A 16,704-nucleotide genomic window follows, 5' to 3' on the forward strand; every position below is an offset into this window, starting at 1 on the left:
TGCCACCAATTAATTATTCCTTTGAAGGAACCAACTGATTAGTTAGCACCTGCAAAAGACAAGCATTTCCAGAGCTTGGCAACAGCTCTACTGGGCAGTCTTGTAAACTGAACCACATTTAGGGTCAAACCGGACTTGACAGAGAAGGAGATCCATGGCTGGGTTGCTGGATATAATCATATTTTGCTAAAAATGTCTCCTCGATTAAGGTCATGGCAGAGGACAGGGTGGCCTAACTTTTCCTCTCACTCTAGCGCTGTGGTCCTGATACAACCAATGAATTCCTACTGCCATGCCCCCACCCCATAAGCTGCTATTAGCCACAGAGGGAAAAATGGGTGCCTGCATGTTTTTGCCATCACAGCTAATAGTAGCTCTGGGGGTTATAGAAGAGATCAGGGCTGCAGCAGAAGGGAAAAGAATTGGAACACCCTCCCATATGCAGGGCTGGCTCTACCATTAGGCAGGGTGAAGCAGTCACTTCAGGTGGCAAATATTGGGAGGTGGCACAAAGGTGTTGGAGGAGACAGTTGTGTGCCTTGCAGCCTGCCCTAAGCCAGCCTACAGCCTTTAGGTTTAGCGGAGGATGCTGTTCCATCACCAGTATTGAAGAAACTATCTAATCAGCTTTTGTACATGAAATAGAAGAGGATGCCATCTTGTTCTGCACCTCAGACAGCAAAATGTCTTGGGCCAGCTCTGCCCCTATTCCATGGCCCATATCCAGTCTCCACAGGCCTGCTTTTAGTGAAACAAAAAGATGTTGGATGATCCAATCATGTGTAAATTCCTGTCTGGACCTTAGGGCCAAAACTAAATGAAGATATGTCATCTCTGCATTTGTGCACTATAAAAAAAAATGCAAATAGCAGCTACTGAGAATAAATGATCATTTTGGAGCTTGTGGAAGGCAGGGAAGAGGCTTTAACTCAACCCTCCCCTGCTGTGGTACTAAACGAATTCCCCCATTGCCCTTTCGCTTGTGGGATCTCCACTGCAATGCTTGCCTTGTCCTTTGTGGCTCAACAGGACCAGTCCAGCGGCACAACGTCCAATTTCCGAACAAGGTTGTTCTAAACCCTGATTAGGCAGCATCCCTTTGAGAGCAATGAGGTCAGTGCTTTCTAAAATTAGCAGCCCAGGAACACTGCCTTTTGGACATTTCCGGTGTGATTAGAAAGAAAGGAGTCTCAATGCTGTACCAGTATGCTTTTGTAGCTTGGCACTGCCATCAGGCCAGCCCTGTTCTGCTGCCAGAAGCTTATCAAATAGCATGGCAGTATTGTGTTCAAATGTGACACTCCTTTTTTCTTGTCTGTTTCTGAACGACTCACATGTACAGTTTGCAAATGTCTCCTGTGGTCTGCCAGGCCCTTGTTCTGCAGCTCCAAGCAGGCAGCAAATGCTGTTGACTGTGTTTATTAGAGTAGCTATACGTATTCTTTTTCAGAGGGCAGTTCTCTGTTGGAAAGGCTGCTAGAGGACTGCCCTCTATTTTGATGGAGTCTTCTGTTTGGAGGACTGTCCAATCCAAGTCTAGTTTAAAGATTAAAAAAGCCATCGGAAGGGAGAGCTGGGCCTTGACATTGCACATCAACATCCCTGGGCAACAGAATGAGCAAGGCACATAGGCCAGTTCATCACAGTCTCCACACTGTGGTGAGATGTACTCTATCTCTCTTGAAATTATAGTTATAATTTCTATATTTGCATCTATACCTAGGCAAATGCTAAGCCATTTACATTTTTTCTTCTTCTTTGGTGATTCACAAGCGCCCCATCTATTGGATGCCACAACGTCTGTTTAACAAAGGTTTGTCTAACTCAGCTTATTGTTGGAGGTGTCATACTGTCAATGTTCCTTTTGTTCATATTTTCTGGAAATGCCCAATAGTTGCCTCCTTTTGGGAGGAGGTCATCATACGGATAAACTTTGTATTGAAAAACTGTTTAATATTTTCTGATGTACATCTTCTCTTAAATTTTGCACCTGTTTTTTGGAATGTAACAGATGATCATCATAAATGGATTTCTCATGCCCTCTTGATACTACAATATTGGAAAGATAAAAGCTCATCACCTATAATGCAATAGATTGAAGACCTAACAACGCTTGTAACATTTGAAAGAGTGTATATAGGCTCTATTCACAAATGGACCTATATTTGGATATTTGGTCTGCCTTTACTGAAGTTTGTGTGTAATTTCATCCTTTTCCCTTTTTGTTTTTAGAATGTTGTAATATTTGAAAGTGAGGCTTAAAGTAGGTAGTTACATTTTATTCTTTTGCTTTATTTTGTTTGGTTGAAACTTATAATAAAAAATTGAGGGAGAGGGCTTTTTCAGTAGTAGCCCCCAGTTATGGACTCCCTCTGACGAGGCTCGCCTGGCGCCAGCGTTATTATTTTTTTGGTGCCAGGACAAGACTTTTTTCTTCTCCTAGGCATTTAACAGCATATGTTGAGTTTTTCTAACTGACCCAGAATAGATGGATATTGTATGAAATTTCTTTTATGGTTTTAAATTTTGTTATTTGTTTTTAACGTTCCGTGTTTTAATCTTTGTAAACCACCGAGAGTGCTTCGGCTATGGGGTGGTATATAAATGTAGTAGTAATAATAATAATAATAATAATAATAATAATAATAATAATAACAACAACAAAACAAAAAACAAAAACAACCACAACCAAGTGCCCACCCTTATTTGATTTAGGGGCTTGCAAGTTCTGCAGGCCTTACATAGTTCACACAATCCTCCTAAGCGTCCACTGAATACTCATTCAAGCACACTTAAATGAGTGCTCAGTGGCTGCTTAGGAGGACTGTGTGAACTACATCATTTAAGGGTCCTGAAGGTCGAATTGATTTGTGCAGCCCCTCTGAATCTGCACGATCATTTTCTCTTACCGACCCGCCCCCTTTAAGCACTGCATTAGCTCTTTGGAGAGATGAACTCCAGCTGCACGCAAATAACTCTCCGTTCCCTTTGCTGTGGCAGCCATTTGCAGTTGTTACCTGCGGACCTGCCGCTTTCAAGTGATCCAAAGGAGAATTGCCTCTGTTCTATTATTTCAGTGCTATCTTATCATGTATCATTTATTGGCCTTCTCATGTCAGCTGTTTGTCAACAATGGTATTTATTTATTCTGTCTTATCATCTGCCTAATTGTGCTGCCACGCTGTCTGTCTGTCACTGTGTTGTCACTGTCACCAGGGTGCCTTGTTTTGTCATTGCAACTGTCTAGAAACAAGTACTGCACAATCAAGCTCAAAACAGGCTCAAGGAGCATTTGTGGCAGGGTGGGGGAAGGATGCCTTGAATTCAGTGAGCTTAAAGAAAACTATGCTGTTTGCAGCTGGGATAGTCAGACAGGCAAGTGGATAGACAGACATACGGAAGATGTTGTGCTTGGCGCTCCTGTGGTTCCTTTTGTTTTCATTTTTCATTTCATTGTTACTGCTTGAGGGTCTAGAATATGACAGATCAATGGAATACATGATACTAAACCCGGGGTCATCCCATGAAGTTGATTGGAGGGAGATTCAGGAGATATAAAATGAAGAACGTCTTCACCCAATGCATAGTTAAACTGTGGAATTCACTTCCACAACGTATAGCAATGGCCACAAATTTGGATGGCTTTACAAAAGGGCTAGACAAATTCATAGAGCCTAGAATCAATGACTACTAGTCCTGATAGCGATATGCTATCTCCAGTATCAGAAGCATTATGCCTATGGACACCAGTTACTGGGGAACATGGATGGGAGGGTGCTATTGCACTGATAGAATAGTAGAGTTGGAAGGGGCCTATAAGGCCATCATGTCCTGCTTGTGGGTTTCCCATGGGCAACTGGTTGGCCATTGTGTGAACACAGAATGCTGGGCTAGATGGACCCATGGTCTGATTCAGCAGGGCTCTTATGTTCTTATGTCACATGATGCAATTTTGCTGCTGATGGTAAGGAGGTTTGGACCTGGAAGCTGCTTATACAAGATAACATCTAGAAATCATGTAAACTGCTCTGAGCTCTATAAAAGAACAGTGGAGTAATTATAGAATCATAGAGCTGGACAGGGCCTTATATGCCATATAGCCCAATTCTCTACTTAGTACAGAAAATCCAGAGGTAGAGCATCCCCAGCAGATGGCTCTTTATCCTCTGCTTGAAGACCTCCCTCAAGAGGCTGATGTCCAACCGAAATCTACCCTCCTGTAACTTATGCCCACTAGAGGCAACAGGGGAAAAATCTTGGCCCTCTTGAGTATGACAGCCCTTCAGGAATTTGAAGAGTGCTGTCACGTCTCCTGTCAGTCTTCTCTCCTCAAGGCTAAACATATCCAGCTCCTTCAACCTTCCCTCCTAGAACTTCTTTTCCAGACATCTGACCATCTTCCTTGCCCTCCAATTTGTCTCCAGGCTTCTTAAAAGTGCAGCGCCCAGAACTGTACACAGTATTCCAAATGAGGTCTGTCTTGTGTGACAAAAGTGAAACTATTACTTCTTGTGACTAAGGCCTCATCTACACCAAGCAGGATATTGCATTATGAAAGCAGTATGAAAGCGGAATATAAAAGGTAGGAACCACACTACTGCTTTACAGCGCCCATTGACAATCAAATTTTTATTGCCAAAACATCCATGGACTTCCACAGGAGGCCAAAATAATTTTAATAATCTAGAAAGAAGAAAAAATCCCAGGGGTTTTGACTAATACATGAATTAAAAGAACCCCTTCTATGACAAACATTTGATTTCAATATCAGCATGAGGTTGTCGGAGAAATCACACAATTACTTACCTTTGCTACACAGTAGAGGGTTATTAATCTGGTTGGTTTAATTATTCTTCTGTCATGCATTGGTTGTAATGTAGTATAGCTCTTGAAATGCAGTGTTTAAGTTAGAATACCATCTCAACTGTTGAAACCCAATCAATGGACTCACTGTAGGCAGCAGGCAGTGAGAGGTATTGTTCTTTAACCCAAGCAATAATTACTGAAAGTCAAGGATCTCCTAATCTTGGGTTTCATTTGTTATTGCTGGGAACTCCTGATGGTTTACAATGGAATTCTTTGCCCCAAACCACTCCAAGCTGCTGGTGGGAATCATCTCCTACACACACACACACACTCAACATAGAAAAGGACAGTGATTAACATTCTAAGAGAAATTACAGCTGTATGGAAATATTTTTCCAGAGATATGGGGAGCTAAAGTTTAAATTAAATAAAAGCAAATTAGGGAGCATTTTAACAGTAAATAACTGGTAGACTTCCGAAAGGAAGAGTGGAATGGTTGAGCAGTTGCAGCAGCAATGGGATTTGAGTAGCAGCAGAGGCTATTTTGGGAGATGAAATGGAACTTTGTCCTTTTAACACCAGGGGTGTCACTAGGGTTGGACCTAAATGTTATAGGAAGGAGGCAGTGTTGCAGTCAGTTAATTCATGGGAATTTAAACCACAGCTAGCCTCAGCATCTCTATACCCATGACGCGGTTTCCTGCGATTTGTTACTTTTGTGCCTCCGCTTCCTCTTCCAACCAACCACCCCAGCTTCCACCATTTTGGAAGCACATGTGTTTGCTTGCTCTCTCGCTCCTGCCAATACAAGAGAACACAGTCATAACTGAACAAATTGTATTGAAGCTCTACATTGTACCTGCATTGTGGAATAAAAAGCAAGAAATAACACTATGAAAGTGGTATATGAAGTAGGGCTGTGCCCCCCCTCCCCGAACCACTTCGGATCCCGATCCGGAACTTCCAGATTGGGCCCAAACTGGTTCAGATCGATCCGGACCTCCCCTGATCCACTCCGGATCCAGAGGGAGATCCGGAGGTCCGGATCGATATTCAGACACCATTTTGCAGCGGGCAGCGGAGGCAGGTGAGTGGGGAAGGGGGGACAAAATGGGGGCTGAATAAGCCCTCCTCCCCCTTACCTGGCTTCACTGTCCGTCACTGCACGGACTATGGCGGCAGCAGACGGCGGAGCCAGGTAAGTCCCCTCCCCCTCCCCCACTTACCTGGCTCTGTCATCCACTGCCGCCACAGTCCGTGCGGCGTCTTCGACTGCCGCCCAGGCCTAAGGCCAGAAATGGGCTGCGGCCTAATTCCGGTCTTAGGCCTGGGCAACAGTCGAAGCCGCCGCACGGACCGCAGCAGACAACAGACCCAGATAAGCTCCCTCCCCCATCCACTGGCTCCACTGCCGTTGCCACACGGACTGCAGCCACAGCGGAACCAGGTAAGCCCCCCTCCCCCACTTAACTGGCTCCGCCGCTGTCGCTGCATGAACCATGGTGGCCACAGAGCCAGGTAAGCCCCCCTCCTCCTTACCTGGCTCCGCCACCGTTGTCGCATGGACTGCGGTAGTGGCGGACGGGGGAGGCATGTAAGCTCCCCTCTCCACTTACCTGGGTCCGAAGCTTCAGAATGGTCCGAATCGCTTCGGGCCGATCTGGACCTCCCCCGCTCTGCTCTGGAACTGGGCTTTGTAGGTCTGGATCGGCCCGCTCTGCTTTGGATCCGGGGATCTGTAACAGAGCAGACCACACCCCTAATATGAAGTGCATAATGTGCCACAACAGATATCTGTGCACTTCAATACCACTATAAAGTAGTAGTATAGATCTAGCTCAAGTCTGTTTCATGCTGGTTCTCTCCCTCTATGTAGATATGGGTATGTGGGTACGCTTTTCAGGAAAATAAATCTGTATGTATTTTATGTGCATTTTTCATGTTTGTGCACATTTTTAAAATATGGGACATATCACAAGCCCAGACATGCATGGATTTCCAACTCCAGGATGCATTCTTTTCCACCTTCAGTTTTGGGATATGTGGTTTGTTTAAATCCATTAAAAAAACAACAACCTCGAAGTAAATTTCTCACTTATTCCTACTTCCTAGACAGATTCATGAGGTGCTGACATTACCAAGTTTCATGTGGCAGGTTAAGACCTTTCTTTTCTTTAAATTCTCCAAGGCTTTCAATGGGCAAGCTATTCTTTTTATCTCCTTACAGCCTGGTTTTAACTGGATTTCTTAACAGTTCTGCTGACTGTAGCAGGGCACTGCCTGTGTTGATTCTATTTGAACGCTTTTTCATTTTTGAAACGAGACTGACTTTTAGTGTAAGCAGTTTGGTTAGTTTTGATAGAAACAAAATAGTATAATCAGATTCTGAATAAATATATTAAAATAGTCTCTTAGAAGACTATTTTGTTTCATTTTTAAAAAAAAGTTTTATACCACCCTTCAGACATGCTTCTATGACAGTTTATATAAAATCCATCACAACTGAAAATGTAATACAGAAAAGAGGAACCCAATCCAAATAGAAATGCACAAAATGCAGAAGCAGCTAAGAGAACTTTCAGACATGGGGAAATTGCATTTCCTTACCATCACTCTGTTTCCTGCTTCTCTTCCACATTTGAAATGAGCTGAAATTGCACAGGGAAGAGAGCAGTGACCATGCGTCCCATACAGTTCAATGGGACAGTGCCCTCTAGTGGGTGTTTTATAGCATATCTTCACCTGCACACAACAGGAAATCCCAACGTATTTCAGAAGTCGGGTTTCCTGAGGTTTATTTTTTAACTCTAAAGCTGGGAAATGGAGGAGGAGATGCAGAAGAGGTTTACAGCATTGTCACAATGACCCATGAACATCTGTGTGTGGCCAATCATGAGCATGTTATAAATCTAGGGTGACCATATTTGGGAAACCAAAAAAGAGGACACCTAGTGTGTGTGGGGGGGGGGGGAAGCAGCTTTCTGAGTCCTGCAGAAAGTACGTGATTCCCCCGCCACCTTAAAGAACTTGATTGGAGTGGAGGAGGGGAAAGGATTTCATTCTGAACCACCACCATCCATTCCAATTGGGGCCTTTTCTATAATGTCCACGAATGACCTACTTTCCCCTTTAAGACCTCAATTGGAGCTCGGGGTGGGGGAATGATGTGCCTCAAGAAAGCATGTCATTCCCTCCTGCCATGCTAATGGCAGCCATAAAGAGGAAGGTGTGTCATTCCAGGACATTATTGAAAATTATAGAAAATCCCCCCTGACACCATGGAAAGAACAAAAACCAGGACAAATCCGGGGAAATCCTGACAGTTGGTCACCCTATATAAATCGCTCATTTAAAGAAGCCCCAAAACACCTCAAGTTCAAAGCTTGGAAAAACAAACGTTTTGCCTCATGCCAAAAACAGAACAATGTTGACTTCCAGCAAGCTTTCCCTAGTGAAGGAATTCTACAGGTGGCTGCCCACCACTGAGAAGGTTTTCTGTGGCTGCCACCTGCCTTACCTCAAATCACCTGCCTTACCTCCGTCACTGGACGGAGAGCTTTCGGCAGTGACGTCAACACATTGGCAGGTTGGTCTGGGAGTAAGTGTACATGCGCTCTTTAACCGCTATAAGCTGTTGTACCTAGATGCTTTCTTTAGTCAAAAGATTAAAAATAAACCTGCACAATATAAACAGTGAACAGTAAAACCTGCAGTCCTGCCAGATTTTCTTAAAATCATCATCACAACTGGAATCAACAATTGCGCCAGGGCCACAATATTTGCTACTCAATCTGCTCTCTTTGCTTCTTTTATTAAGTATATCCGCAGCCCTGCTTTCTGTGAGCAAAGTCAGTGTTCTGTCCTAGATTCCAATTCAGTCGGCAAAAGGCTACTCTGTTTTCTACCTTGATGCAATTAAAGCACCTTATTGCAGCATTTATTTGGGAAACAAAGCATGCAATTTTATTTACAGCACAATTAAACACCGGTACAATTACCAAGGCGGGGGAAGAAACTTTCTCATTGATACTAAATTATTCCTAATAGACTTTGTTAGTCAGTAAATTGTTGTTAAGTGGGTGATACACTTCATTTCAATTGCCATGATACGTGGAGGTTCTCCATCTTTAATGTCTAGGTTGCACATATTTTTTATGCCAATAAAATATCCTCATATTTCCTATGTGCACACTTTTGGGGCCTGGCGATGGGAACTGCCCCATCACAACTATCCACCAGGAGATTCACAGAGCTGGTATGGCATACTTAATAGACCATAGGGTGACCATATGAAAAGGAGGACAGGGCTCCTGCATCTTTAACAGTTGTATTGAAAGGGGAATTTCAGCAGGTGTCATTTGTATATATGGAGAACCTGGTGAAATTTCCTCCATCACACCAGTTAAAGCTGCAGGTGCCCTGCCCCCTTTTAAATCTGGTCACTCTAGTATAGCTCCTGCACTTTAACTGTTGTGATGAAGAGGAAATTTCACCAGGTCCCCCATATATACAAATGACACCTGCTGAAATTCCCTTTTCTATGCAACTGTTAAAGATACAGAAACCCTGTCCTCCTTTTCATACGGTCACCCTAATAGACCAGGAAAAGGAGACCTAGGTTCAAATTTCCACTCATAGATAAAACTCAGTGGGTGACGTCCAGGCAATCACAACCTCTCAAGGTTGTTGTGATGCTAAAATGGTGTAGGGTCCTTTAGGCTAACTTGTGTTTCTTAGAGTTATTTAATTTTTATCCTGAGACAGGATATAAATAAAATAATAATTCTGCTTGCATTGACTGAATTAAATTCCTTCAAAACTCCTTAGAAATGCTTCATCTGCAGGGTCCTCCACATGTGTCTTGATTTCTGGTTTAGGTACAGCTAGGTGCCAGTTCTATGAATCAAATTTGAAAGGAGCAAATCTAGATACAATCTAGGTAAGACCCTACCATCACATCATCATTCCCTTTACAGACACTTAAGATTTTCTTTCTGGAGCCCTTAAACCTCTAAAGGCTCAGAAAGTGTTCTGGAAACCCAGTTTATAGGTATCATTGCCAATAGTGGATACACCATCTGGGCAAAATAAATTACGGCATTCTTGCACACCTACACTCGAAATTAATTATCATTTCATTGATCTTCCTTCTGTTCCAGTCCACTTCTCATAAATGCCTCCGTATGTTGTATGGCACAAAACAAGCCAAGCTTGAACAACATCTTGATATCTCTGAGATACTGATTAATCTGAGCTATGATGTCTATGAGATTTTCTCCACCTTACCCAACCACTGCCACTGCATTGATGCTTTTTAAGTTTAAGAACCACAACTCCCACCATCCCTCACCAAAAGCTATACTGGCTAGGCCTGATGGGAGTTGTAGTCTAAAACATTTGGACTGGAGAGCCATACGCTGCCCACCCTGGTGTAAAAGAAGGCCTTCTCTTGTCGGAATAGTTGCCTCCTGCCTCGCGGAAGTCACTAGAATACATCCCATTCAAAATAATGTGGGTATTTAACACCATGTTTTCAGAACACCCCTCCTACCAAAAGCCACTGAAAATGCCTGGATAAATAAGCACATCTTAGCCTGGCATGTAAGGGTTGGTAAAGTGGACAGAAGCACTAGGCAGGCCTCCAAAGCCAGGGTGCCACCACAGAAAAAGCCCTCCCCTTGGTAGTTACATAGTGCATGTTTGATAAGTAAGACAGTTGGGCAAGTGAGACTTGCCACAAAATCTTGTAGCCTGGAGTGCTCCCTGTTTGGGATTCCAGGGACTCCATTGCATTCCCCCATTCAGGTTCTTGTCCCACCTATTCCCCCACCCCACCCCGAGCCACCAATAGTCGGTCAGTGTTCGGTGGCAACTGGCACACTTTCCCCACTGTAGTTTTTCTTCTTCTTCCCTAAAGGTGTTTTTGTATGTTTGTATTACCTTAGGAGTCCCCCATGTCTGCTGATACCTCTCCCTTATGCCTGGATGATGCCATTTTTGGCTACATGAGAAGCCACACTCTGTGAATAATGTTAAGTGTGTGTACCCCACGTCCAAGCGGTGAGACATTCAGGAGTTCCAGCACTTCCTCAGAGTTGAATTTCTTTAAGAGGATTCCACTGGAGACTAATGGTGCCTTGGTTTGCACATAATGCTAACCCATGGTTTATTTAATCTATAGTTAACCCATGGTTTGTTGCCCTACCCAGAGCTTGTCTGCTAGACAATCAAGCCATGGTTTGTTTTCCCAAACTCCAGGTTGTTCCTTTCTCTCTTCCTTTGCCAGGGCCCTACCTATATCACAAATGCCTTTGTGGTGCTGTTGTATGGGCATGTAAAGTGGCAGGTGTTTTTTTAAAACCACTCTTGTCCCTCCCCCACCACCTCTGTTGTGTGGTGAAACAGCCCATGAGCAACCTATGGGTCTGGATTCACACATAACGATAACCCATGTTTTGAGCAACCCAGAGTTCACAATCCAACTACGAACCATGGATTCTGTTTCTGAGTAGTCCATAGTTAACAAACCATGGAGAGTATAGACACACACACCCCAACTGAACTTATACATTCCCTTAGGGAGAGGAAAAGAGAAAGGCAATTCCAGAATATCTCTGGCCACCTCTGAATACAACCACCCCTCAGCTAATCGTAACAGGAGGAATCTGCCAAACTCAACTTGCCCAACTAGGTTGACCCCATTCTAAAATCTCTTTTAATGACCAGACTCACAGAGTTGGGCAGGGGGATCCTCAAGAGATAATTCAGACTAACTGTATATCCATAAGCTTTATATACTCCTAATGATCAGGGACAATAAATATAAGAAACCTAAGGAAAAATACTAGACCAAAAGGCTGGAGAAAAACTGGAAGTTGGACTGAAAACAAAACAACACCCTAGACTAAAGACAGATATTAAACACACAGAGCTTCTTTACCCAAGCAAATTATTGCACTTTCATTAAAGTGATTATAGCCATGAAAAGCGTGATTTTCCACCACTAGATGGCACTGTCTCAATGGAAGTGAATGGAGGGGAAGTATTCAATTCAAACTACACGGTCACCCCTCTCCTTGTGTGTAATGCAGCCCATAACAGTTGCCTAAAAAGCAGGAAGCACAAAGGCCCGAGGTAAGCAATGTGATTTCCCCTTAATGTAAAGATGCCCACAGAAACAAAGTTTTTCTTTCCCCAGGAAAGCGTTATACACAGTTATAAAGGCAGATCAGTTAAAACAGCCCTCAAAGCAGGGCTAGTGGAAGAGTTCTTCAAAATGGGTGCATCATAAATGCACATGCCCCATGATTCCTAGCCAAAGAGTGGTGAGATTGGAAATTGGATTGTTTGTGAATTTCAAATATTAGCAAAGATTGATTTCAATTCTACTTTGAGTTAAACTGAGACATTTGGGAAATGGTTCTGCAATCCTGTGGCAAGAGGAGCAAAGAGATACAGTCAAGATTTCACCTCTTATCGTGAACTGACTAGTATGGTATATGTCCCTCAAAATATGGAATATAAGAATTAAAAATGTCTCTGGAAATGAATCAGCATCGTGCACTTGGCACAATAAGGGAAAATGTATTCTATGCATCCTGTTTTGTTCTAGGAAATGTTCCAGTTAGAAAAGGTTTTTTGACGACGACAATAATTAAGTCGCACGGTAAAGTCTTTAGTTCTTACTACACGCAGAAGATCCTTTTAAAAAACAGCCCAAAGCCAGCATTTTTACCTGTTCACCTTCAACAATGCTGGGAGGCCTTTGATTTCTGAAAACAGTTGGAAAAATAATGTCACTCACGCATTGAAGGCATCATTAAAAAAAGAAAAGAAAGAAAGATCAAAAACACTGCATCAGAGTAACTATACGCACTGTGTACTTTGTACCTGTGCTTACTCCAGGCACCTCAATCCAAAACAAGCTGAGTGTCTGTCACACACACATTTCCTCTTTTTCCCAGAAATACTCAAGGACAGAAAGAACAAACCAACAGACGGCATGGTTTCCCCATCTGTCCATTTCCTAATCAAAGATTTCTGAAGGTCTTTTTTATTTGATTTTCCACTTTGAAAGGGTATGTACATCTGCGCATGTGAGAAAGATCCCATTCGGGTTGCCTTTTCCCCCCCCTTCCTCTTAAAACACAGGTAAATTCCTTTTGCAGCTGTATGACAAGGGATGAGAGTCGTCATGTCCTCCTCAGTCTTCCTCTCCAGGCTAAACGTAGCCACTTCCTTCGGTCTTTCCTCACAGGACTTGTTTCCATAAGTAGGATCAGCTTCATTGTCCTCCTCTGAACCTGTTCCAGTTCATCTACATGTTGAACTATTCACGTGAGCCTAATGCGAATCTCTATCACAAGGAAGCAGCCATTATCATGGCAGTTCCATCATAGATTTTAAAACGCGCTTGAAAACTCATTTGTTTTCAATAGCTTTTGGTATTCTAGCTTGATTTACTATTCTTATTACTATGATTATTCTCTTATTTCTGTTTTGTGAACCCCTTCCCCCCTTCATATGTTTTAATGTGATTTTAAATTGTAAGCCTCTAGGCAGGGTATTGCTGTTTTATTTGTATGTTTTGTACAGCACCAAGTACACTGTTGGTGCTATATAAATAAATAAATGGAAAACCATTGTCTGAATCACAAGTCCTTTTCAAATTTCAAGGGAGTGGGGCTTGAAGCATATGTTCATGTCAAGATTTTTAGTTTTAGGAAAGGTGAGGCCAGATCTTGGATACAATCACATTTATATTGCAAGAGGAGGAGGAAGAGGAGGAGGAGGTATTAAGACAATTTGTTGTTTGCTTTTTTGTTACTTTTTTGGTTCAGAACAATATGCTAAGCCTTGGTTAGGTTGCCAACCTTTTGCAGCAAATGTTTAGTGGGCATGTTTAAACTGTGGTTATGTAGCCACGATGGACACGCTAAGTCATGGTTCACATAACGTGCTAAGCCATAATATTTAGCTCAAAATGTTTAACCATCGTGGCTTAGAATGTCATCTGAACAGGTCATTATCTCCTAATATTTGCAACATATTTAAGGCAAAAGGATTCATGCCTTTGGCATAAAGACCTAATATATAGGGCCATTGAATTATTCCCAGAAATAGTTATTCTAAGCCATGGTTAGGGGCACTAACCCTTCTGCAGCAAGTGGTTAGTGAGCATGGTTAAACCATGGTTATGTAACCACCATGCTTAGGAAAAATGCCATTCACACATGTTAAGCCACCATAGTTAGTTCAAAATGCTTAACCATCATGGTTTAGCATGTTGTCTGAACAGGGCCATTGTGTAGAATCTCTCCAGAAATACAATGGGGGAGGGTGAAGAGGTGGGGGGAATCACATCAGCTGACAAACAGGGCATATGCCCCAACTGCCATTTTTTTTTAATTAGGAACAGTTCCTTACATTTTGGTTCCTGCCCCTGGTATATATCACTGTCCCACTTTTGCTTCTGGGTAATGCCTTGCTAAAAAGTTGTTAAGATGAATTGGCAGCGCAATGGCTGGTTGGCCACTGTGTGAACAGAGAGCTGTCCTAGATGGACCCTTGGTCTGATCCAGCAGGGCTCTTCATATGAGTTATTATCCTTCAAGGTCCAGTTTCCTCCCCAGGTTCTCTAGAAGTTTAATCTCAGAGGGCAGGGGATCATACCTCCTATATAACAAAGGTAGGCAACATACAGCCCTCCAGATGTTGTTGCACTACACTCCCATCTTCTGACCATTGGTCACATTGACTGGGGCTGAGTTGAGGTCCAACTACATTAGGAGGGCCACAGTTTTCATATCCCTGGTTTTGATCAACAAACTCAAGTTAAGTGCTGCCTATCCTTCTGTAACCAAAATGGCACCATCCATGCACAAGAGGTAGGTACCGGCAAGCTTGGGTCCCCTGAGCACAGAAATCCTTAGGGAAATGCTCTACATTGTTTTTAGCTGTTTACATTGTTTTAGTTATTCTATGTTAAAAGTTTTAGACTATTTATACTATACTGGCCCCACTCAGACGACACACTAAACCATGCTGCTTAACCACAAAATGGTTAATGGAATGCTTAACCGTGGCTAACAGTGTCATCTCACACATGTTTTCCCTAACCATCTGTCCCATTAACCACATTATGGTTAGGCTCACTAACCATGTTGTGCAACATGGTTAGCAGCACTAACCATGGCTAAACATGTTGTCTGACAAGTGTCTGTGGTTAAGGGGCCGGTAAAAGGGTTAAGGCATAGAGCTTCCAGTACAGAGTTGCCTAACTGGGGGTGGGGGCGCTCTAGCCAGCGGGCTCTATGGCTCCTCTGGACTGCTGATTGATACACTCGCTGCAGCTGCCATTTCATGTTTCGCATTAGTTTTTTTGGAGAGATTTTTGCTCTTCTTAGCAAAGCATGCTTACAGTAGAGCTTTTTAAATTGCCACTTGCAATTTCCCCATACAAAGCATCCATTTCTCCTACCTCATTAAAGCGCCATCACACCCCTCAGGTTCTGATTACTGTGGCAGCACTGCCTGATGACGCAGCTAGCTCAGCCATCCTAGAAGGCTTCCACCTCCCCTGTGATGACTGCAGAGGTATAGCAGGCATGGCCATGCAGAAAGCAAAACGGGGCAATGCATACTTGTAATTGCAGATTTCATTGGTGCCTGCTTGTCTGCAAGCATTCCGCATGTGGTTAGCGTTAACCACAGCTGAACATGGTTAAGCTAACCACAAAGCCCAGAGTGTTGTCTGAACCGGGCCATTGTGTTTTTATTAATTTTTGTAAACTGCCCAGAGAGCTTCGGCAGTGGGGCAGTATAGAAACAAACAAACACAATAAATGAATAGGAGAGATCACTAAAAATGCAGTGAGAACTGAGTATGCTCTGTGGATACAAAACACTAAGTGACAGTTGTGGGGGTAGTTGAACAATGGGTGGGGGGGGGGAGCGGGAATGGAATGGTGTATCCTGGAAAGGGGCATGGCTGGCCGGAAACCTGAACAGAAGCACTTCACAATGCAACATTTTGCTACAGGTCCTGCTTGTGTTCTCCCTAGTGTGCATGCATGCAAATTGCATGCAGATGAACACTGAAGTACTTTGTAGGGCATCAGCCATTTTCCACACTGGTGAGTCTCATTTTGTAACAATTTCTAGAACAACTATGCTTTTCTAGCATATCTTTATCCAAAAGAGCAAACATTGCCTTGGCATTTCAACATCAGGATATTGAAGAGTAATATCCAGATGGACTAGAACCTTCACAACCAGCAATGTGTGTGAGGTGGGATTAGGGGGAGCAAATCTATTTGGTACAAGAACAAGCATACTACAAGAATGTCATGATTTCCATCCATCAAATGTTGGAAGGTATGATATGGAACTGGGCTTAGAGCCCTCAGTTCTCAGCCCAGACTGAAATCAGGAGATGTCAGGGACTGAGTGAGAAATGCAGGTGACAGGAAAGAACCAAAAAGCAATATGTGGAGCAACTAACAGTGCTGGTCCACGACAATTTGCTGCCTGAAATGGAACCCAAATGGTGCGCGTGCACACACACTATTATCAAAAAGCCTTGCTGCACATTAAGGCACCAATCCCTGCCTTTATCTGTACCTAGGTTGGCCAGTTACACATCACGAAAATGAGGAAACGCATCACCAAAAAGGAAAACACCAATTTGCTCTCCCTCTTTCTGGTTCCTTGACTTCAAACCAGGCTTGGAATGGACAGTCCATCAAATAGAAGATATCTTCAAATAGAGGACTGTCCTCTGCCTGCTCTCCAAAATAAAGGACTGTCCTCTGTCAAGTAGGCCACCAGGCCACCTTATCCACCCATGGTGTCACTTGAAGGTGTTTGTTTCACCTTGCTTAAAGCATATTTTGATAA

Source organism: Elgaria multicarinata, chromosome 1 (assembly GCF_023053635.1).
Source record: "Elgaria multicarinata webbii isolate HBS135686 ecotype San Diego chromosome 1, rElgMul1.1.pri, whole genome shotgun sequence".
NCBI lineage: Eukaryota > Metazoa > Chordata > Lepidosauria > Squamata > Anguidae > Elgaria > Elgaria multicarinata.